The following is a 25,570-nucleotide window of genomic DNA, read 5'->3' on the forward strand; positions in this document are numbered from 1 at the left end:
GTTTAAGACCAATTTAAGTTTAGTTTAAGGCCAGTTTTTGAAACTGCAGGCATTTTATGAGTGTACGGTGTTCATTTCAAAATGCAGCAAATGCATGTGCATTTTGTGGCTATAATGAAGAGAGGTAGAAATATGTTCTTGTTCCAAGTTCTTTTTTTGTTGCTAAACCATTAAATAATATGGCTGTTGTTTTCCTGTTCCTCAGTATAATAAGGAAGCTTCAGTGCCCATGTCTCTGCAAACATTTTACAGATTTTTTTTTTGTGCATTTTTGTGACATTAACTGTGAGGTGGCTAGCAGATGAATGCTATTTGTATTTTATTTATAACAGTATACCAATATTTGATTTTAAGCAATAACTAAAAATTCTCTTCTGGTTCACTACCCAGATGAATAATTTTCAAATATTTCTGTCCTCATAGACTACATGATTTTCGAAGGGCTGTGCTGATTTTTCTAGTTTCCTAGGCATTTCCACTTACAGTGGAAGTCTTGATTTGCATAGTACATTACCAGTTATTGTATAAATTGTGCCAGTGTACAATTTACTATCATGTAATGTGCAAATTGTACAAGCTTACAAAGCACAATAATATATAATTTATTATTAGGTGATTGGGGCAGAGTTATGCATAAATTTGACAGGCTGGCATTTGACAGATATAAAAAAATTCCACATGCATGTTAAAATCATAGTAGGTTGACCTGGAAAGGGAATTTAGAAATTATTCTGGACTAGTACCTCATTAAATAAAAAATTAAAACACGAATATTCACTTTTCTAAGTTACATAAATGAATTGTGATTACTTTTCCTTTCCAGAATATTTTTATGTTGTGGCTTCTTTTGCTGTTTGTCTTCCCTCTTTTTGTTAAAAGTATTAACTTGAAAAATTGTTTTAAAAATCCAAAAACAAGATAGCATTTTGTAGAAGAAAAGCTAATACTGTTTCTAATGATAAAGATGGATGAGGGTTTTGTGAGTGAGTTTTAAACTCATACTTAATGTCACATCGAGGATCCATATATATATATATCCAATATCTGCAGTTAAGAGCATCCATCTATCAGATTTGGACCACTTTTAAAATATAAAACAATCTGTAAAACAGAACTAACTCAGGGTTTACTAATTGCAAATAAATGGTATAAGTATTTCCAAAGAAAAATTGTGTTCAAATTTTTCCCCCTCCCCTAGTATTTGAAGATTTGCAATTAAAGAATTGAAGTGTATTGCAAACTTGACGGGTTAGGACCATAGTGAATTCTTTAAAATTCAGTTTTAATAGTGCTACAGCGATCAAATGGAGAGAAACCAAAAGAATTATTCAGACTATTTCAGAGCTCAAGACCAGAAGTCGTAATATTGGACTAGGTTTCCAGCCCTTCCTCCCACAGCCTGTCCTATTCCCTTGGTCTGGAACATTCTTAACCTCCTTCTTCACCTGTCTAGCCCTTACTTACCTTCAGGGCCCTGCTTTTGTTTCAGTGGAACCTTCTCTAAACCAGTTAGGTCTCAGGTTCAATGCTGTTAGTATCGTGCTCTCCTTTGTATCTCTGATTTATCTGGATTGTAATAATATAGTTATTGGTAGGGTTTTTGGGGGTTTTGTTTTGTTTTGTTTTTGAAAAAGCTGTGTTCCTCACCTGACTGTCAGTTCTATCAGAGTGGGAACCAAATGTGTCTTTTTCACTGCCACATCCTTCATGTCAGGCATCACACTAGACACACAGACATCCTCAGTAGGTATTTATTGAGTGATGGATGAATGGGGCCCTTGTTCAGGACGTGGTAGCTGAGAGACGTTGAGAGGAATCAACTGGCTACATCACATAGGGCTTCAGGTCACATTAACTGCTACTAGGTCCCCGTGGGTAAAGGATTTGGTTAGGTTTGCAGGTCCAGAAATTTAGTTTGATCATTTTGATGATCAGATTCATTGGGGCTAGGAAACAAACTTACAGGAAGCTCATTTGTATACCAGAAGACCATTTTTCAGCTTCTAGCAGGAAATGACCATGAGACCTCGGGCTTATGGTCTGTCCAGGTGTGGCCGAGATACTAAACACTGAGTAACCCTGTACTTACTTCTCTGCTTTTCCAAGCCTCACCTACCATTAGGTTGGGACCATCTGACTAGGACTGGCCCATGAACTCGGAGCCAGAGTGTTGGATGTCACGCCGGGGCCGAGGCAGTTCGAGTCACTGTGCATTCTTCATTTCTTTCTCCTTTGCCGTGGCAACTTCGGAAGCCACGTGTTCTAGTTGGCAGATCTATGGAATGGAAGAGGACTGCTTGACCAGGACTGGACTTACACGGGCAAGAAATAAAGCTCAGGGAGTGTTAGCCACGGAGATTCCAGGGGCTTATGTGTTACCACAACATAGCTCAAGATTGCTTTGATTAATAAACTAGAAACTTTCTCTTGGTTTATAAATTTCCATTCATAGAAACAAATTACAAACATGGAGGTTGTTTCTTGGGGAAAACTTCTGTATTTGGATCTCCTTTGTTTCCTTGAGCTTTGAGCTACCGAAAATAGTAACTATGCTTTATATAAAAATGATGAGAATTAGAGCTAAAAATGAAAATGTAAAAACATTTAAGCAATCCATAGCCACTCACTGGGATTGTGTAGTACTTGAGAAACAGTGTTCGTGATTCTCATTGAACCACAGGTTTGGAATGGTTTCTTCCACCATAATATTTTTGGTCTCTTCTTGGTGAGTAAGGAAAATTCGGGTTGAAATGAGCAACTGCTATAAATCAAGATCTTAGGAATTTTTCTCTTTTTCCATCCATTCCTTCAGTTTTTGTATCCCACGATTCTTTTAGCAGTAGTTTATGCCATCATTTGGATCTCTTGATACGGTAATTTTTTTCATAAGGTATTTCTTTCAAAAGAATTATATTTGAGTACTTGAATTCCAGTTTTCTTTGAGATACTTTTAGGCTTTGCCACTTGGCAAAGATGAGTGAGTCAGCTGTCTTGTCCTCGGAATTTTCTCACTGATGACAGAGACTGCTAACTAGTCACCAAAACTTTGTTTCCTCTTTTTTTTTCCGGCGCGCCTTCCCTTGCAGTTACGCGTGGCATGTGACCGAGTACCTGCCAGTGGAACTTGTGAGGTCCAGCCACTTCCCAGTCTAGCTCGTAAAAACTTACCCCCGTGTGATTCTCCATTCTCTGCTGACTTCTGGCTGGTTTTTGATGCCCACAGTGACCAGGAAGTCCTGAGTCGAAGATGGAAGATTTTGTGTCAGACTGTATGACTTGACTGCTCCGGGGCAAAGGCCCACTCCCTCTCCCCAGAAGCATTTGTGTTGGGCTAATGTGTGGGCAAAATTCTCTTGTGAAGCCACTAGGAGTTTGGAGTTCATTGTTGCAACTAGCATTACCCTCAGGCCACATTTCATGGCGAATATAGCAATTTCAGGGTAAATATTTAAATTTCCAAGAATGATTAACTTATGCGTTAGTTTGTAACGTAACTTAAAAGAAACAGTGGCTTCATTTTAAAATAATCAGCTAATTCTTCGTCTTTCATTATTCCGAATCACTTGACTCTTCCTGAAACAGCTGGCTCACGGCTCCTCTGATTAAGTAGGCCCTTTGTTTATCCTCTTTCCTCTCACACCATTTCATAAGGTCACGTTCTGTGTTTACAAACCCAGAGAGCATTTACTCTAACTTACAAGTGCAGTAGGAGAAAGCGAAGGGATACATTTAAAACAGCAACATGAAAGTATAATTTAGGCTGATGTGGGCTCTGGCAGGTCACTTTCCTAAAAAGTATTGCTGCCTTGAGAAATTTACCAACAGGTCAAGGCTGCTCTGTGTTCAACTTCCACACTAATGCCCAAGCCAAAAACCTCGGCGTTCTTGATTCATCTCTCTTTTTACCGTCTCCATCCCCATCTAGTCAGCCACCAGGTGAGGTCAGTTCAGTCTCCTAAGCCTCTTTTGAATCTGCCTCCCACCACGTTCTGGTTTAGGTGTCTGTTAAGGGTCCCACAGGTGCAGCTGTCTCTTCACTCCTGTCTTCATACTTCCATGCCGTAGCCAGAATTCACTTTCTAAGCTGCAAAACTCAACACCTGCTCTGCTTTGCTGTCCTTCAGTGACTCTCCCTTGCCTTGGGGATAAAGCCTAAACTTCTTACTGGGACTTGCAGGGCCCTGCGTCATCAGCGATCAGTTCCCCTGTCTTCTCTCTTCCCTTTCTTCACCTGCACTGCCTTTCCTGTGCTCTGTGCTCCAGCCTTACTCTTTCTTAAGCCTTCCCAGCCTTTGTTCCTGCTGTGACCCCCTCTGTGACTTCTGCTCTTTCCCCCCACCTGGTCATTCCTACCCATCCTTTAGTTCTCAACTTAGATGTTACTTCTTGGATCACCTTGTCAGATCCTCGAGGTACAGGGTAACTGCCCCTCGTTTGTGCTCCAGGACCGCCCTGCGTCTCCTCTCTCATGAGAGCTCCCGAGCTATGTCCTCCTGCTTACTTGTCTCCTTCCGCTACTAGGCTGTCCCGAGCAGCTCAGGCTGAGATGTCAGGATCTCAACATGATTGTGTTGGTGACCACTGCACCTAAGCCCGTAGCATATTGTGTAGCACAGGAGCTTGGATAAGTGAGTAATAGGATGTGTAAGAGCACAGTCTTTATCAGATCTGTCTACGAAGTGTTATTTGAGGATATGTTAAGGACGACTAAAGTCAATGCCAGAATGTCTTTCCAGATATTGGGAAATCATCAGTTCTGAAGACCATTGATAAGAGAAATGATTGATTCTGGAACTACTTTGAAGGTTGAATAGATAGGATTTGGGGTTGGATTTGCTGATAGATGTAAGGGACTCCACGCCTTACAAATCATATTTGCATGGTGAAACTATTCATGAAAGGATAAGGTCACAATTCTAGTTAGTGTAATTTTGAGAATTGAATTCAAATATAGTATAGATGTAAAGTTCCTACCTAGCCTAGTGTTTGGCATAATAAATATTATTTTCATATTTGTAAGTGACTTGGTACCATGTTAAGACAAGAAGGTGAAATGCATTATATAAAGCCTGCGGCTCCTCGGCCAAAATGTGCGGCAGGTGAAGGTCGTGTCCAGCCTGCGCTTGTGCAGTCCTTTCTCCTCTCCCTTGTCCTGTACAGACGACCTGCAGACTGTCTCGGGGCCAGCACCTCGCCCTTGACCTGGGGCTCTGGCTGTCTCCCCAGCTCCCTCACTTCCAGTTTGGTAAGCCGCCTCCTTCCCCTCCAATCAAAACTGCTCCTTCTAGAAATGCTGTGCTTTGTCTTTATGTCTCTGACCACTGTCACTAATGACTCCACTGGTTTCTTGTCCTGTGGTTTAACGTAAGTCACAGGGCATAAAGACTTAAGGGCGCCACCACCCTCAACCTTTGTGACCTCTAGCAACTTTACTAAACCTCTCTAGTCCTCATTTCTGCCGTGTGCAAAGTAGGAGTGGAAACTCTTAGAGTTGTGAGAATAAGAGAGAGGTTCTTTTAGTACATTTGGAGTGGTGCTCAGCACGTAAGGAGCGCTGAATAATGTCGGCCATCAGTAGTCATAGTCACACCTGGGGGCTGCAGCCACTCTTATGTAACTGTGTCCCTTCTGTACCTGAATCTCCGCGCCTCTCCCCGCTTCTCACCTTTTGATCTTGTCTCCACTTGGATGTCCCAAAATAAACTCAAACTCAGTATTCATAACTAAGCTTATCAGGCTGTTCTCTGCAGCAGGATGCTTTGGCTACAAGCATCAGAAAACCCAAATAAAAGCGGCTTAAACAACAAGGAACGTTATTTCTCTCCTGTAGCAAGTCTGAAGGTAGGATAGAGCCAAGGTTGGATAACCCAGTTGCTCAATCATGTCCTCAAGGACGCGGGTCCTTTCTGTTCCTTCAGCAGTTTGACTTGTCCTTTTAGACTGGCTCCCTTCACCTCAAGATGAAAATTCAGGCACCGTGTGCAAATGACAGCATTCTAAAAGGATTTCCCCGTCCTCTTCGCTCAGATCAAGGAAACTTTCCTCATCTGGTCACTGACAAGGGGGTTGGGATTCCCAAGTTTAACTTATACCAACCAAGATCTGTTCTCCTGGACCTGGGGGTAGAATTCTATTCCCTAAGCAGACAGAGAGAGAGAGAGAGAGAGAGGGTGTATGTGTGTGTGTGTGTGTGTGTGTGAGAGAGAGAGAGAGAGAGAGAGAGAGAGATATGTGTTGGCAGGGGGAGGTGAACAGAATCAGGGCACTGTTAGCAAAGAAAAAGGGCTGAGGGGGTGAATTTGGGTAGAAACCATACTGCTGTGTTTGAAGTATTTCATACTTAGAAAGAAAAAAAATCTAAGAATGAGGAAGAGTTGGGAACACGGTAAAGTCAGGAAAATGCCAGTCAGACCACGGCATGAGGCTGGAGCAGAGGGGAGGGATGTGAGCCATGCCTCTGGCATCTGCAGTGACTGGCAAAGGGATGGGGAAGAAGGGCCTCATTAGCTTCCCAGTTTCGTCTTGGCTAAGTGGATAGCCACTCATGGAGATGAGTACAACAGGGGTTGCGGGTTTCATTAATAGGATTTTAAGTGAATTGTTTTAAACAGATTGATCTGAGAGGTGCCTGTGAGACATCCAAGTGGAAATATTCCATAGGCAATTGGAAGAAATGTCTTAACTGGAAATGTAGATTTCAGAGCGCTGCTCTCTGCCCTCCCCCCGTCCTTCACTCTCAGCACTGAGCCCTCCTCTTCCCTGCTTGCCTGCCTCAGGCCAGTGGCCTTCTCCTACGTGACTGCCTTCTCCCTTTCTCCTTAAGTAATCCACCTCATTTGGTGAAGCTATTGCCTTAACCACTGTCTTTGCGACAAGGTTTCAGTGTAATGATGCAAGTCACCCGTCAAAAGTAGTTCAGAATTTACAAAAGCTGAATGATTTCGTTGATCTACTTTTTAAAAGGCCCATAAACATTATTAAATTACGAAAAACAAAAACGGCTCCCATACCAAAGTAACCTCTGCCCTCCTGTCCAGGACATTGTGATGAGTGGACAGAGTTATTTTAAAGGCGTGTTAAAACTTACAGACTTAACCTTACAGTTCCCCATGAAAAGCGTGATCAAAATAACCATTTTCGATTGGCTATTTCCACCTACATTGCCTGGGGAAGTCAGGCATCTGCGCCTCTGCTGAGTCTGTGGACCTGGACGGCAGGGTTGTGCTCACCGCTCTCTGCACCCTCCCTTCCGTCTCTCTTGCTAACAGCGCCCCAGCCCTTCCTTCCCCGTCCTCACATCTAGTGTCTGGGCACTCTTCCCTCCAGCTTCCTCGCCCTTCCTACGCAGTCACTGTCACATCAGTCCCTGGCCCTGGTCACTACTTTCAGCATCCTTTGCAGTGCTTGCACAAACCTTTCGGCCACCCCAGTCTCCTTGCTATTTCCCGGTCAGACCTCTCTGCTCACCTACACGCCCCTGTGCTGCTTTGTCCTGCCCGCCCTATGTTACTTTACTTAGCCCATTTCCCCAGCCTATTTCGGTAGACCAGAAGCGTTAGTTTGGGCCCGCCTTTGGGGCCACTTGATCGCTGTGAATTTGTTTTGCAAACACTATGTAGGTTATTCATTCACCTGACGATTATAGTCGGACCTCTTCTATTAAGATGACGCAAAAGGCCTGCCCAAATGTCAGCAGTTGTTTTTAGTGCTGAGCACAGAAACACGGCACGAACATCTCTTATTTTTACAAACAGCTGCACTGGGAGGCAATTTAGAAATATCTCAGGATCTACCCTAACTATGCATATGTGCCTGTGTGTCTTTAGATGTGCATATACGTGTATCCATACAGGTGTATGAGGAAGTCTACAATTGCTTATACATATCTGTGCTTGAAATCTCTCAGGATACGGGTGAAATTGACACCATGGGTTGCAGTCAGAGACAGGCACTGGAAGTTCTGGGATAGGGTGTGAGGGAGACTTTGACTGCATTCCTTTGTGTGCCTTTTGAATTTTGATTATTGAAGTATGACTTATTTTAAAAAGTATTTTTAGTGTACTGTTCTGTGCCCAGCAGCTCTGCTTCAAGGAATCTATCCCACAGAAATACTTGTATAGGTGTTAGCAGAGTAGCATGTGAAATGATGTTATTGATGTTTACGATGAACGACAGTAACAAAACTGGGAGCGACCTCAGAGTCCATCAGGAGGAGCTGGTACATCAGGTACCACTTACCCGTACTGCCGTTTAGCAAAGCGAGGTGTACCAGTGTGGAAGGATTGCTGAATTAGGGGAGGGTCGGTCACGCTGCCGTCACAGACGACCCCCAGGTCGCAGCAGCCTCATGTAACAAAGGATGATGCCTCACTCACATAAACCCTGTGGTTCCGGGAGACTCTCCAGACAGCCGCTGAGCACTTGGGCTGCTCTGACCCTGTGGCTCTGCCATCTCAAACAGAGAGCTTCCTCCATCACCTGGGGAGTGTGGACGCCAGCTTCTCTGTCTTCTCTCTGGCCCAGGAGTGTGTGTACCCTGCAGCCCATTGGCCGCAACTAGTAACATGGTCTGTCTAACTGCAAGGGGCAGGGGGGCACGTTGCGATGCGGGAAGACAGTTGCAGTGTTTGGGGTGCAACCATCTTGGCCATAAGATTTAGGATATGCTAATTTAAGAAAGCAATGTATAAATCAGATTATATGGTGTATGTGTTACATATATAATTATGTTTTAAAAATAAAAATATGGAGCATAGGTACATAACATTTTCTGGAAGGATATATAAGAAGTTACTCACAATAGGCACTTCTGGAGAGTGGGACTAAGGTTATCCTGTTCGAATTGTTTACAATTGTTTAAAAATTTATTTATTTTATATATTTTTTTATTGAAGAATAATCAGTTTACAATGTTGTGTCAATTTCTGGTGTACAGCACAGTACTTCGGTCATACAGGAACATACATATATTCGTTTTCATATTCTTTTTCACCATAAGTTACTACAAGGTATTGAATATGGTTCTGTGTGCTATACCGTATAAACTTGTTGTTTATCTATTTTATATACATTAGTTAATATCTGCAAGTCTCAAACTCCCAGTTTATCCCTTCCCACCCCCTTCCCATTTTTTAAATATTCGCAGTCTAATGATGATATGTTTAAACTGCCTTAAACACTATAGGGTAGTCTTTACCTTCTGTGAATATATAGAGTAGAATTAATATATATTAATTTTTGTGGGTTTTTTCAGTCTGGTCTAAATTGACTCCATGAAATACTTCCTGAAAAAAAACTGAGTTTTGAGAAATCTGAATTGTGCAACTGTTAATTCACCTTAAACGAAACGAATGTAGAGCTCTCACGTGTATGTGTAGACGTCTGTAATATGTTCAGGGCGGAGAAAATAGCAAAGTCCACCTACAGCTATACTTCCGTGCGTTATTTAGTTAAGCCTCACATATTGCCAGTTTTATGAAATGGGAAATGCCCTTGCCATTTACTCTGCACCCCTCCTTCCCTGACTGTGCTGGGGTAAAGGGCAGGCGAAAGAATAAGCAGTTCATTCATCGTGAACGAGCAAGGAGCTGCCTCGCGCCGCCTTGGAAAGCCAAACGCCCAGTGAGCTATAAAAGTACAGTAACAGATGACATAATCCTTACTCCTAAGAGAAATATATTTAAATTGTATTAATCTCTTTAGGAATTCAAAATCTGAAGGTTCACCTTTACAGATCAATGCCCTCTTTCTATAAAACCAGACATTCTCTTTACACATGGGGTGTATAGTTAAGTGTACATTAAAAAAATGCATTTAAACTCTGATTGAAAAAACAAACAGCACCCATAACACCTTGTGGTGGCCTCGGGTCCCTTTTATAGTTGTCATCATCTGTCTCACGTCAAACCCTCCGAGGACAATGTAATTGCCGAAGCTGCCTGTGGCATGAAAAGAACAGCGTGGCTTGAGCTTGTGTGTCTACCAGCGAGTCTCCGAAACCCCAGGGAAGAGAAGAGCATGCAGCCTCTGAGATGGCTCTTCCCAGATCTGGTCCAAGGCTGGTGCTTCTTTGCCTGACTCCTATCTTGATGTCTTTACGGACTGTCGTGACCAGGGCGACACAGTCCTGTAGATGTCAGCTTTTTCATTCAAATAATTCTTTTGGTTTTGAGGTTATTTCTTTATGTCTTATGTTTAAATGCTGCCTCATTCTGATGGTTTTATGACTTCATTCATTCTTCATCTCTGCCAGTAACACACCACACTGGCAGTTGTGGCTCAGAGATCAGACTCGGTGTATGAGGGCGTCATACCTCCGAGTGAACCTGGGACAAACTCTCTTGGTTTCCATTTCTCTGGACCCGCTTCCATCATCATAATTTGGTTCACTGCAACTGCTCTATTCAGAAAAGATGCATCTTTTCTGGACAGAATAAAAGACTGTGAAGCTTGTTTTGCCAAGGATGAGGCTTAAGTTAAATTGGATTAAAAATAAATAATACAAATTTTACTTTCCTAAGGTAGCTGATCATGCTAAAGTATAAATTTAAAAACAGGCCTTAGTAAAACTTTAAACAATTGGAAACCTAACAAGTAATACAAATAAATACATGCTTATATTTTCTGAGGTTTTTATGTACTTTTGAGTTAGTAAATTATTCTTAAAGGTTGCAAGTTGTATCATAGTCCTGCTTCTGGACGGTTAACATGCAGCCACTGTCACACACGACCTCACCATGATAGTTTAACAGCCTCCGAAATGGTCTTTACTTTGTTGAACAAAGTGGGTTCACTGATCTCGCTCTTGGCTGTCACTGTATTGTCAAATTGCCATGAAAAGTTTCTCAACTCTCTGTTTCCGTACTTACTACAGACCCAGCAACGCACAATTTGCAGAATGGAACACTGCAAGTAACACTTCTAGGAACTATTGGAGAATATAAAGAAATGTAGAAACACTTGAAATATTAAGTAGCAATAAAAAAAATTCAGTAGCTTAAAAGGTTCATAGAAGAGGTGCCCCAGTGCAACATCCGGTTAATTGACAAATAAGTTTTAGAGACGGTAATTATCCTGTGTCTAGTGAAGAGAGAAATCCTTCGCACTGGAGGTGTCGAGGAGAGAGAGCCTTATGGAGAGGGCAGGACTTGAAATACTTCTTAAAGGATAATGAGACATTTCCAGATATAATTTGGGTCAATTTAATTTCAAGTCATTGTAGTATCTTGATTACCTAATTGTTCTATAAGCCAGAGGTAAATGTAAACATTAGTCATGTTGATTAGTAGTATAGAAATACTGCTTTTACTACATAAACCTTAAGGTCAGCCTTTGAATGCAAAGCCTTTGTTTGTGTTCTTTTTTTTAAAAAAATGTTTTAAGTCTTTGTTCTTCCAAATCATTACAAACTTCTTGGTAATTGCTGTGTTTGCACCAGATTCTTTATAAGTGGGGCTACTCCATAAGGTTCCTTAAAAAGCTCTGCTTTGCAGATGTTGTTTTGTAATACGGGGTTGGTTCTTGCCAGCTCAGTCTTCCTTTTTATTTATCCTGCATGTAGTTTATATTGCATCACTTCCTTTGCGAGGGAATTGACTGCAGGATCCTAGGGTAGGGTCATTTTTAAAATTATTTTTGCACAATGTCTAATTACCTATTTATGGAATTACAACTTTCTATTAGTCATCACCCAGAATTCAGTGGGTTACTACTTCACATGTCAACTGGCAGTATGGTGAGCTGCACACAAGATAGAGATGATTTTTTTTTCCTGAAACCAGTTTTATTATTTTTAAACATTTTAAAATAGGATAATAGCCCTGAAAAATCCTTATTTCTACCTTCTCTTAAAAACTCAGAACTTCTGGCACAACTGGATCTGCATTTCAGAGCAGGAACCATCTATGAAAGTAACAGCTGCTCCCTTTGTACAGAGCACACCCCTGTCTAGTCCCCACCGTGCCTTATTCAAGCATGGGTTACCCGCCGAGTCCAAAACCACACCAAAACAAAACCTTCAGCTTTATCAGCACCATCCATTTCCCCTCCTAACTTGACTTATATGTCATTTGAAGAATAAAATTATGTATAAATCTGTGGTTGAAATACGTTGGTTGAGCTCAGAAATAGATGATTACAGTTGGTATAAACATTAAATACTGTATGTATATGGGTATGTACACACATATAATTGTGAGAATAAGACAAATCTGAAAACATGGTGACAACTGGGGTATCTTCTGAGTGAAGGATATTTGGGAGGTTTTTTTTTAATGTTCTTTGTACTGCTTACAAGTTTGAAATTATTTCAATATGAAAATTATTTATAAAAGTCAAAGCTAACTCTAAGCCACAGATTGTCAACAGGGAGAAAGAGTTTTCTTCCTCTAAGTGATTAATCTTTTAGTCTGAATTTAGAGAAAGGGAACATTTAAGGCCAACCTAATTGATACCATGTCTCACAAGTTATTTAAAAAAATTTTTTTTCCGCGAGTTGATATTCAGAATAAAACTTAGAAAAAAAAGATTTTTTTGTATGCATTAACAACCAAAGCAATTTGTCTCTGTTAGTCCCCTGTTAGTACCCTGACATAAGAAAGCACTCAAAGCATTAATAAATGAATGCTTCTATGGAACCAAAGAAAGAGCTTATCAGGAAAGTGTGTGCATATTACCTGTTTTTCAGCACGCAGCCATATTGTCAAGAGGGCACAGGTTTGAGCTATGTGTTCATTTGTGGTGATGAATTTGTCCCACACGTTGGCTTAATCAATGGTATGTGTCTCCTAGAAGGCTGGTCAGGATAAAAGCTATAGTGCACACAGCCACAACAGAGAACACAGATACATAATCAACCACAAAATTCATGCTCCTATTTTCCCGAATAAACCAATTGGTCCCAGACTTGGATAGTGGAAGCCTCTTTCTGCTGGCTGCAGTATCCTTTCTGACATACTGCAGTCATTCTTTGAGACCTTCCTTACTTTCTGGCTCAGTAATACTGATTCCAGGCTCACGTAGGGCTCTCCCTGGCCTGGTGATGGATTCAGCCATTTCTCTAAAAAAAAAAAAAAGCCTTGATTCCTGTGAGTGGCATGTGGCATTAGAAACCAAGATCCTGGTGGTAGGTCTGGTTGTTGCTGCCATGCCAGTGTGTCAAGGCTTCTAGGCTTTCTCAGTGGAGTTTGAGGTCGGGAACTTGCAGGCACGCACGTACATGTGTCTGTAACTACTTCTTTGTCTATTTACTTTAAATATCGTGAGTTCACCCCAATATCTCACATTTCAGTCCGACACCCCAGAGTTTATTTTAACCTTGTCCCTTCCAGATTTGTAATTTCCTTCTGCAGTAGTGAGAAGAAACCTGGCTGTCATCATCCTCAACATATTTACTTATTTTCTTAATCCTCCTGTATGTGACTAATTTCCCCACCACATGGGCCGCCTCCTCGGCCCCTGCCCTGCTGAACACCCCCAGCTGGCCCCACCACACACAGTGACTGAGCCAGCTGAATCCCCAGTCCCGGCTCTGCCAAATATACTGGCCCTGCTGGCCAAACCCTTGACTTTTTAAACTTAGATGAATTATAAGCAAAAACTTGAGACAAAGTATTTCCTGAAATTAGAAGAGGATTGGTGTTTTCAGTTATTCAATCACATAGTTTCAATTCTTATTTGCAGAGGACGATGGAATTTATTTAAAGATTTGGAAATAATGCTGTTTATAAGTAGGCTTAGCTTTTCTTTTACTTTTTAAAGGGTAACAGTAACAGGCATTTAGAGAAACTGCTGCTTCAATGAGCCAGGTTGAACCAGAGGGGCAGCTATTTCCTAAGGGCAGTTAGAACCGTTCCTGTTGGCCTGGGTTGAGGGGGGCGGTGACACTTAAACCAAAAAAATAAATATTATAGTATTTATCTTGAATTGGCAAGTAATCTACTCACATAAATTCCTTTCTCTGTTTGATCTAGCAGTAAAAAGGAATTTCTGCTTTTAGGAACTAAGAAAAAATAGGGAGAATTATTTGTTTTTTCCATTTCCTGATGTATTTGATCTGTTTTTAGTTTTTGACTCTTTTCTTTGCCACCACATTCTTACTCTCTTAGCTCACTTCCTGATGTCTGCCGTGCCGGAGTGGAGGCAACACTTGGTTATTTTCACAAGTGTGGAAGGACTGGCTGGCTCAAGCAGAGCAGCCAAATATCCATATCTGTTTGTCTTTGGAATGTGTTGATTTGTATCATCTGTATACGGGCCCATTTAATACGTTGCAGTTTTAATAATGAATCTCTTACTGGTGCCAGGGCCCTCCTTCCTTAGTAAATAGTCCCTTGGGTCCCACAGGAGTGTACTAGGAATAAGCAAAAAATAAATTGAAAAGGAATCTGGCTCACAGTTCCTTAGGGAACTTGATTACTATTTAGAAGTAAAGCTGTAAAAGGCAACATCTCCAGTGTCATGTAAAAAGGGGCAGGGTATGGCTCAGCGGTAAGAGGACATGCCTAGCATGTACCTGGGTTCAAACCCAGTACCTCCATTAAAATAAATAAATAAGCCTAATTGCCTTCCCCACCCCTCCAAAAAAAAAACCCCAAAACAGAAATCAAATATCATGTAAAGATGAAAACCCTTTGCAGAGTAGTAATAATTGATGTCTTATGTCTTTTGTATCTTCTCTGAAGCCCTCCAGGGTCAGCTCCTTTCTCCTTACCCTAATAACTTCATCCCCAAATAAACAGGCATTATTGATGGGCCCCAGTGAGCAGCTCTTGATATTTCACTTGGAGTTGACATCTGACAGCCTTCATGTCCTTTCAGGGACTTGGCGTCAGAGAAGTGACAGTGCTACCAGGTTAGCACGGTGGCAGTTCTGTATGCCCCCCAGACACCTCCAACATTGGAATAGGGAGTGTGCCAACTTAGCCTTCCTCCTTCCTCTGAGATTGCTAGCCCCTGTGCAAAAGTCAGGCTGCCTAAAGGACACAAATCCTACACCACTGATAAGGGAAAGGAAGTTAACCTTTTAGTCTACTTTAGACACAAGGAAGGTTGTTTAAAAAAAAACAAACCTCAAGCCAAGAGAAAATGCCAAATAGAAGAAGTATGAGGATGATGCAAAATTCAAAGCTTTTTCATGAGGAGATGTGGCCTTAATGGATGTTGCAGACTCCTGACAAGGAAAGCCGAGGAGAGAGCCAGCCGACCAAGTTTCTGGCCGTTCGTTCATTCATTCATTCATTCAGTAAATATTTTTGCTGGTTTTAAAATCCTCTGCTCAGTTCAGTGGTGGCTGTTAGTTCCCCTCAGCAGAAACGATAGCTGAACACATAAGTTAGGAGCATCTGGGAAGCCTTCCAGTTTCCTTACTCTTATGAAATCCCTTCTGTGGGAGAAATAGATCTCCCTCCCAGGCCGCTGAAAGCTTAGCTTTGTAGTTCACATTTCTCCAAGCAGAGATAATGGTTAGGTGATTGTTTTCAGTATATGGTCATTTCCTTCTTACCTGTAACTGGACATGTGATGTCAGCAGAAGAATGTTTGAGAAGATTTTCTGTTAATATGTAAGCATGCATGAAAAATATTTAACGTAGTTCTTGGCACAGTAGGTGCACGAAAAGTATTAGTTTCGTGTGACTTTGTTTATTGAACTTAAAACGGGTATTGTGACAGTAATGTGAAAAGGGAATACTTCATTCACTTGGCTGCATAACCATGTAGTTCTTTTCAGTGTCTCAGCTACAACTGGTACCCAGCTTGTCCCCAAAGCCTGTCTGGTTGCCCCAGGACTGAACAGCAAAGATTTCATGTGTTATGAAAACTGGGCTAAGGAACTATAGGTTTTAAAAAGTGATGGCAGTGTATTGACTAGGTTTTCTGTCATTTACTAAATTAGGCATAGTTGGAGAAAAGTGGCAGGATATAGCTGTTAACTTTCCTGTCACCCAGAAAGCCCAGGGAATGGAACACCTGGGTACAGTGTAGGGTAGCGGGGCTTCGTACCAGGGTAAGCTTGAGGATGGAGTGGGATAAGGGTCCTGAGTTTATCCTGTTTAGTTACAGTCCTCAGACATCTGTAGGATTTATGTGTTTCTTTTTTTAAAAGTGTTCAGGACTGTAGTTTAAGTGGTGTGTAGTATTATTTACAATGCATAACTGTTACCCATTTATATAATTGCGCATTCTTACCAAAGGGTTTTCTGACTCATTTTCCCAAGCAGTGTTGATTTATAGTCATAGGGTAGCTCCTTTGGTTAAGGCAAAATGCAGTTAACTATTTCCCTGGGCATGCCAGGTAGCCAGCCAAATGGTTACTGTAATGGGAAACCATTTTTAAATGAAATGGATGAAAGGAATAAATATGTAAGAGTTGAGCCCTGTGTTGCAGAAATTATAGGGGGAGGGTATAGCTCAGTGGTAGCGTGCATGCCTAGCATGGGGAATTAACCCAGGACCCCTACTAAATAAATAAACCTAATTACCTCCCTTCATTAAAAAATTTAAAAAAAAGAAATTATATTTGTTACTTGTTGATTGGAAGAGAAAATTTTGTGTCATGTTATTAATAGGAACGTTTCCTTTTTGTTTTGGTCTAAATCATCTTGCCTGTCGTTAACAGGCGCTCAGCATTTCATAGCTAAAGAATGCTATTGTGACCTATTCATATGCTGACATTGTAAAATATATAACATCTTTATTGTGGGGGGGTTGTTTGTTTTGTTTTTTGTTTTTACTGATTTTTAAATGCATGTGAGTATTTAAGCGTCCGTTCTCTTGGTCTGAGGGTCTGTGGTTTCTACGGATTCTTAAGAGTCCCTGCTGGTGATTTTACTACAGTTCAGTTCACCAGTCTTTTTATTTCCTCTACCAAGATTTCAGGAAAAGTCAGTCAATTAAGCATTTAAATACTATTTAAAGGCTATAAGGTGGCAAACGATGGCCAAAACAGAATCTGTGTTCCATGGTATGGGGTTGGTAAGCTTACAACCCCTTTATTAACTCATGGGAAAAATAGCTTTCCTTGCAAGATCAAAACATAACCATTTCAGATTCATTTCCAACAGTGTTGAAACCTGGAGTTACTGGTATTCTATCCTACCAGCGACTCTACCCAGCATAGAAGTGTCCTGACACCAGTAGGGGAGACTCATCAATAGTAAAGTGACTGATTGACCAAGTGCCCTATGAATGGCCGGTATCCTTCTCATCACAGTGACAGACCTGAAATTTGAAGCCTTTCCAGACACCCCAGCAGACAAAACAACACAAGCTGAGAAGCAATCCATTTATAGATGTCAACCCAGCTGCTGTATTTGACAGATTATTTTTTATATCCTCGAGACATATCTTGTTTTCATTGAAATACACCTTAAAATGTTTTGTTTCCTTTTGCTAGGTTGCATGAGTTGTGATAATTGGTAAGAGTTTCTGTCATAGTCAAGAGATTTAGACCGTGCACTGAGAGCTAGCCGTAGTATTTTTACTTTTAGTGAAATTGCCAGGGACCTTAGCAGAGAGAAAGCCTTTATATGGGAGGGTGTTGGATTGTTTCTACCATTCTCTTAGTCCAAGCAGGTAGAACCACTGAGTGACTTGACGTGATCAAATTCAGTTAGTAAAAATTTTTAAATAGAACCCAGGTATCTACTATCTCTTTAAAATCTTTTTCTTGCTTTTTAAATGGTCAGCGGATCACATGGTCCCCTTGCAACAGGTAAAGATTTCTGACCGCCCTCTATTTTCTTGATACCTTGTTGGTGGCCCTCTGTGTTCCCCTTGTGTCCAGGGGATCAGGTGTAATTAGACTATGAGAAGGGGAAGAGGAACACCTGCACTGGGCTCTCTCTCAGGTGTTAGCCTGTCTGAATCCCGGGCCCCTCCTGAAATGCTGTGCTTCCTCCAAAGTCCCCATTCTCATTGACAGGAGCATCATGGTCTGCTCAGTTGCGGTTGTGAGAAACCTTGGCCCCTCCCTTTCTCACCTCTCACATCCCATCTGAGTCATCCTGTCTAATCGATTCTGCTTCTGCTGTTCAAGCCTGTCCCCATCTCCATTTCTTCACTGCTCCATCCTGTCCAAAGCCCCAGTCACCCCTTGGTGGGGCTAATGCAGTAGCCTCCTGCCTGCTCCACCACCAGGCACTCAATCCTTTCCACCCTGTGGTCAGAGGGGGCTTGCAGATAAGCAGATGTAATCAATGCTTACAACTCTGCCCTGGCGATAAAGTCCCAAAGCCTTATAACATGCCTGCCAGGCTTGCACACTCTAGCCTCCCCTCTCACACCCCTGACATCACTCTCCCCTTACTCTCTCTGCTGTGATGTGGGCACGTTGTCCCGCTCTGGATTCCTCCAGCACGTGTCCCCTCCCTCCACCCGCGCGGTACACCTGCTCTTGCCTCTTCCCGGAGCCCCTGTTTAATGCTGGCCTTCTCATTACCCTGCATTGGAGCAGAGACAGGTCTGCCTGCTCGTTCCTGTACCCAGGGCTCCCACCACAGTGCTAGGAACATGGGCACTAAAAACTATTTATTGAATGAATGAACGAATGAATGTAAATAAAATTCAAAACGGCAGCGAGAAAATTTTAAATTAATATTTCTCTACATGCCTTACTATATAATCGAAATGTGTTTTGAAAAAGGAATCATTGGAAGAGGGTGGGTATAGCTCAGTGGTAGAGCACATGCTTAGCATGCACGAGGTCCTGGGTTCAATCCCCAGTACCTTCATTAAAAAATAAAATACATAAAAATAAATAAAATTTAAAAGTCAGGGTCCCCTCCCCCCCAAGATATTAAGTAACAAAATAGTATTTAAAAAGTAATCATTATCTTATAAGGTATAAATAAAAAGCAAATGATTTCCATTGGAAAGAAAGGAAGGAAGAAAGAGAGGAAGAGAGAAGGAAGGGGTGAAGTAATTCAGCCAGGCGTCTCCCGAGCACACTTTGTGGTTTGACTACCTTTTGTGTTGCTCAAGTGAAGAGATGTTGCTCTGGAGGAGAGAACCAGGAGATGAAGTCAGGAAGTCAGTAAAACCACTGCCAGTGGCCCTAGCTGGTTTCCTATGTCCTATGAAAAGCCAGGACATTTTTTACGGAGGGGTTTTGGCTTGAGAGGGTCCGTCCTAGAAGAATGCTTTCCGGACATGATGGCACGCCGGGTCATGACTCATCATGCTAACAGAAGTGACCCTTGCCTGGGGATAAACACAGCACAACACAGATGCAGCGCGTGGGACAATGGGACCTGAGTGGAGGAAGGACGCTTCCTGCCATTCACTGGGCTTGCAGAACTGCTCGTGGTAAAAAAAAAAAGGGGGGGTACCTCGTGTTCCTGCACTCTTACCACGTGCTAAGAGTGCGCAGAGGGGTCCACAAGTGGAGTCTCATTTCTTATTGCAGTCCGGTGAGGTGGATACTAGCTAGCATCGTCCCATCTTTTAGATGAAGAACCTCCCCAGCAGAGAGGTTAGATCACTGGCGTGGGCTGGTAGAGCTAGTTGGTGCTAAACTGCCGTCAGGTCACAGCGCGCACGTTCTTAATGCACCCTTTCCTGTGCTGGGAGTGCCCAGGGTGGTCCTTGCGCTGCGCTTGGGGGCCGTGGTGGTGCTCCTGCTCAAGTGTTCTCTTCCACGGCTTGACTGTGTTAATACAGAGTCAAAATAGAGCGTCCTGGACCAGATGCTCTTAAGGTGGTGTAAACCAAGAGATTCCTTGAGTTACCTTGTATGGAGGTTGTGTAATCGCAGACATAATTTAAATGTCAAGTAACCTAATTTTTAGGGTGCCTCCTAAAGCTGGATTAGGTACCCTTTCTCTGAGTTTCCATAGCATCCTTTCTATGTTGTTATTGCCTTTAATCTTTTCTGAAACAGCATGGTTGTGTGTGTGTGTGTGTGTCTGAGTGTGAGGGAGAGAGGGAGAGGGAGGGAGGATGGGAGCAAGAAGAGAATGGTTAAAAAATATGTAATTTTTAAACACTCTGTCATTGTGCTTTACTACATGACATTGTGTTTATGTAAAGCTTTTAGGACAACAATGCCATGCCTTATTCTTCTTTGTAACTCAGGCTCTTGGCACAGTGCCCGGCACATGGCGCGTTTTAGTTACTCAGATGTTTACAAATGTGCACAGTCTGTAACTAGCAGAGCAGGATTCAAACCCGGGGCCCCAGGACTGTGTGTGACTCTGAAGCTCGCCATCGTTCCAGGGTAGTCCCTGCCTGTCTCAGGAACACACTGTCTAACCCAGGGCATAAAATGAATTGACTCCATCACCTGGGGACCGTGATTTTGCCAGAAGCAGAAACAAAGGTGCCTTCACCCTTGGGAGAAAGTCTTATCTGAGACCTGGGGAAGGTGAGCTACACCTTGTTGGAAGTTGGCAGTAAGCTAATGAGTGTTGCATAAATTTGGCATACCACTAAGGAGAGGGTCAAAGTTTTGTGTATTTTGAAAATGAAACTGCAGTATAGGCTGTCCTTTCGAAATGGGCTGGCATCATTGGTTAAAAAAACCCACATGAAGGAAAACAGAAACTCTCATATGTTGTGAGTGGAAGTGTGAATTGCTGCAACCTCTTCAGAGAATAATTTGGCAATAACTAATTTAAAATAAGTTTAAAATGCACGTGTCCTTTGAACCAGCAGTTTCAGTTCTAGAAATGTGTTCTACAGTTATATGTACACATATGCACAAAGAAATATATGCCATTATATTTGTAATTGCATTGTTCATAGTAACAAACAGTTGGTGACCTGAATGTCCAGTAGGGACTGATTAAATATATTATTGTATATTCACCTGCAAAATGAAATACTATTGCAGGCATTAAAAAATGAGGCTTTTCTCTGTTTACTTACATGAAACCGTTGCCAAGATATATATACTTTTTTTTTAATTAGAGAAAAAGAGTCATTCATGGAAAAAGCTGCATGTATGCATATATGTGTGTATGCGTAAATTGTTTCTAGAATAAATCACAGGAAACCAGTGGCAGTGGTTACCTCTGATGAGGGAGGCTATGGGAAAGATGAGAGAAATACTTTTTACTACCGATTCATTGATATCTTTTGAATCTTTTACTTAGAGTCTGTGTTGCCTATTAAAAATTAACAAATTAATAAAAATTTAAACCTACTTTATCAGGAAGCTTGAAAGTAGGATTTTTTTACTAGCAACTTTTGACTTTGATATAATTTCAAATTTACAGAAAAATTACAAGAATACTACAGGAAACTTCCTGGGAGTGCGCCTTGCATTTGAGTTGTTATGTCTCTTCTGAGCTGGAATATTATTCAGCCTTTGTCTGTTTTCTTGACTGTGGGATTTTCCCGTTATTTCGTCCACTCTCCTTCAATTGAGGTTGGTTTTCTGTTTCCTCCTGATTAGATTCAGGATATATGTTTTCGGCAGATGCCGCAGGAGTGATTGTTGTGCCTTCTCTGCGTCCTATCAGGGGGCCCTGGGTTTCTCCAGGTTCTCAGCCCTGAGGATGCAAGAGATACGACACTCCTTCAGGGCCCACACAGAAGCTTTCAGGTCATTTCATGGCTCTTGAGCTGGGAGTTTTAACCCCTGAGATCATCCTTTTCATTCACCTCTTTGTCCAGCAACATTAGGCCAGCCTACCAGCCAACTTCTTGTTACATACTTGTTACTTTTCCAAGAATGTCTGGAATTATCATGTATATAGTCGCCCAGCTCCTTGTTGCTTATAAGAGGTTGATTGGAGTATTCAGTGGGGACATTTATGTATCTCTATGGCCAGACCACACCATGGACCATCAGTGCTGTCTTTACTCCTGGAAATAGAGTCATTGGTGGCTTTAAATCTAATCATATTTGATAACCAATTCCAGAACCCCCAGACCCAGTTCAGAAAACTCATCCTTAAAATCTTGTTCCTCTGGAACCACTCTTGGTACCAAAATCTGTGTTAGTTTGAGTTGCCCAGAGAAACAGGACCAACAGGGTGGGTGTGTGTGTGTTTAAAGAGGTTTTTGGCTTACACAGTTATGGAGACTGAGAAGTGCAATCAGGAGAACCAATGATGTGAGTTCTAGTCTCAGTCTGTGTATGAAGGCAGAAGACCCATGTCCCAACTCAAAGACAGTCAGGCAGAAAGAATTCTTTCTTACCCTTTTATTCTAATTGTGCCTTCGATGGATTGGATGAGGTCTACACATTGGGGAGGGCACTCTGCTTTGCTCACTCTGCTAATTCTAATGTAATCTCAACCAAAAACACCCTCACAGACACCCAAAATGATGTTTAACCAGATGTCTCGCACCCTTTGCCAGATGCCTTGACGCATCAAATTAACCATCACAGACACATATGTTAGTTTGTTTCAATATTGGGGCTATTAATTTTGATCAGTTGGTATAGGTGGTTACAAGCTTTCTCCAGTGTAAAATTATTATCTTTCCCATTTGTAATTAATAAGTAACTTGTGGAAGATCCTTTGAAGCTGTGTAAATGTCCTCTTCCTTGTCACGCTTTCAACTCAAAGTTTTAGCGTGCACTGATAATTTTCTAATTCACATCATTCCTTCCATATTTCTTAGGGGACATTCCACTCTAAGAAATAGCTTTTCCTTCTCTTTTATTTATTCCCCCTTTTTTTAATGTCAGTGTGGACTTACAGGTTCTTATTTTATTCAAAGGATTATAATGTCACAGACATTCCTTATTTTAATGCTCATGTGGTCCCACATTTGGCCAGGAGCCCTTTCAAAGCTGGCTCCTCTGTTCCTGTCATGCTTTAAAGTACTTCACTGCTTTCTGACTCAACAAGCTGTTCCAGGCTCATCTATTTTCCCTGTCCCAGCCCAACTTTTCTTTAAGGAGCGCTGGGTCCTTTTGGTTAAGAAGAGGAGTATTTACAGGCCAGCTTCTGGATGCCATTGCTTCTAAGCTGTCTCAGCAGACAGAGCTAGGAAATGTGTGTGCACATACTTCTCTTTCCACCCCACCCTCCCTTCATCCCCCTGGACCATGCGTTTGTACTGATACCTCCAATTCCAAGTCATCCCCACAAGTTTTGCAACTTCCTTCTCTAACAGTGAAAAACCTATCTCAGAGGGTGAGTCAAAGTACGGACCATTCAATTGTATTTTCCTGGAATAAAAATTATTATTTGTATCTGGATTATGTGAAGTTGCCCACATGAAGGGAAAGATGATTTTGTGTTGAGACAGGGGGATATGGCCCATCTTTTAGAAACCAGGTGACATTTGGCTGTACTTAACCCACACTCTTCATTTTTGGAAGTCACAAGGAAATAAGAGAAATGAAACTAAGTACATATATAGAAAAAAATGGTAATGATAGTAGGCGATTTAAAGTTTTCCACACCTGGATTTTCTGTGTAAGTAGAATGCAAAACCACTTTCTGAGAGAGTAGAGGTGGGCTAAAGGAATTCATTCATTCATTCCTTTATTTTTTCGTTCATCAAATAGTTAAGCATCCCCTATAAGTTCTAGGATCATATATTGCCTGCTGAAGATAAAGCAGTGATCAAGACGTAGTCTCTACCCCCCTGGAGACAGATAGTAAACAAGTAAACAAGATATTACTTGTAGCAAATATTGTAAAGGAAACAGACAAGTGTGGGAGGGTCGGGGGTGGGGGCAGTTTAGTCAGTGCACACAGTGATTGGCATGAGATGAGCCAATATCTGAATGTCAGATTGGCCTGACTTTGAAGTTTCCCACTGAAAAGATCTAAAGATAGGAATGAGCAGTTAGGTATATATTTTAAGATCATGCCTCCTGCTATATGGAGATTGAAAGAGGTCAGACCAATTAAGGCGATACCCTTGACGGGGAAGGTGCCTGTGACTTCGTATTCTTGCTAACATTGTTCACAATAAAACGCTTGATCTGTAGGTGAAAAATTGTGTCATAGTGTTGATTTGACTTGCTTTTCCTTCCAGTGGAATTGCGACATGTTTTCATGGCATTTATTTTGGTATAACTCGTTGCATCAGTTTCCTCGAGTTGCTGTAACAAATTACCGCAAACTGGGTGGCTTGAGATGACAGACAATCACTGTCTCACGGTTGTGAAGACTAGAGGTCCGAAATTAAGGTGTCCGCTGGCCACACTTCCTTTGAAACCCATAGAGGAGAAATCCTCCCCTGCCTCTTCCTAGCATCCAGGGGTGACCAGCAACCCTTGACGCTCCTTGTCCTGTAGCTGCATCTGCCTGTCATCGCATGGCGTCTTCCCTGTCTGTCTTCACAAGGCCTTGTCCTCTTCTCGGAAGGGCACCAGTCATGCTGTTTTTGGGTCCACCTAATGACAGTCATCCTAATTATGTCTGCAAAAATCCCGTTTCCAAATAAGGTCACCTCCACAGGGACCAGGGGTTAGGACTTAAGCATATCTTTTGGGGGGGAACACAGTTTTCCAGCTGTCACACGAATAACCTGTCCTCTGTTTTTCCAGGTGGCTAGCCCATTTTCCAACACTGTTTATTGACTTTTATTATTGGTATTAGCTGTTTTGAAATGTCACCGTTATTACGTGCTAAAGCGTTCAGGAACACCAATCATGTGATCTCCATTGTCTTCCACTTCTATAATTTCCTTCTTTCTACCTTAATTTTGTTCCCCATTTCATTTTGCTTACTTTTCTCCACGTTTTCCCTTGCTCCTGTCTTTTCAGCAGCATCCATTTCCCATTTGATGTCTTTTAATGTGATCTTCATTTGTGTGGGGGTTTTCCTTGAGCTCTTTTAGTTTCTCATCTCCTTTTTTTAAAAAAAGTAAATAGTTTTTAAATATGATTTCTCTTTTTAAAAACCAGTATTTCCTTTGATCTCTTGGTTTATGGGGCTATATTTTCTTTACATTCTTTGCTTTCATGCAGAAATATTTTGTCATCATTTTTTTCCCTTTATGCACCTTTTCTTACCGTGGGTATGCTTTTGTCAGTCAGACTGCCTACTTTTTTCCTGTAACATCTTTTCGTGGGCCTCATTCTGGTTCCTTTTTGATTCCTGCCGTCTCTGAATAGGCGTGTTCCATTCTGAGCTGGTTAGTTGTTGAAAGAAAGTGTGCAGAATGGCCATCGGGTCACCAAGGCTGGGATCTGTCACTTCTGGACCCTTTCTCAGTAACAGTCTGCCCTGAAATGGCCAGAACTTTGCCTGACTAGCAAGCAAGTCCCACACGTGTGCCGTGAGACTCCTGGGAGGTGAGTTAGTATCAGCCGCAGAGCAGTTGTACCTCCTTTTTTTTGGTGCCTCGCCGCTCTGACAGCCTGCTTTTTTTTGTAAAAATGTAACTTCTACTCATTTCTTCATTTAGCTCTGTCTTGCAGCTATTCTGAAGCGTCACTTCATTCTGCAGACCCCTGCCTCCCGAGACCCTGCTGTTATTACCCAAAGGTTGTTGGCTTGGCCCCTTGGGAACCATAGCCTGCTTCCGGAGAGCGTGGTCCAGCCTCTGGGCTTTGCAGAGGCACGCGCCCGCTCTGAGCAGCATCCCTCAGCGAGGTCTGGTTTTCTGACACTTCACAGCCTTGCTTCAGAGATGGTGTTTCAGCGTTGTAGCTAGTTTT

At 41.9% G+C, this 25,570-nt stretch overlaps 1 protein-coding gene across 1 annotated transcript in view; it reads left to right on the top strand.

Annotated features, from left to right (window-relative positions):
• MYO1D (myosin ID) overlaps window positions 1–25,570 on the top strand; it is a 311,631-nt gene that overhangs the window by 52,591 nt on the left and 233,470 nt on the right. The window lies entirely within an intron of this gene.

This window comes from Vicugna pacos, chromosome 16, assembly GCF_048564905.1.
Source record: "Vicugna pacos chromosome 16, VicPac4, whole genome shotgun sequence".
NCBI lineage: Eukaryota > Metazoa > Chordata > Mammalia > Artiodactyla > Camelidae > Vicugna > Vicugna pacos.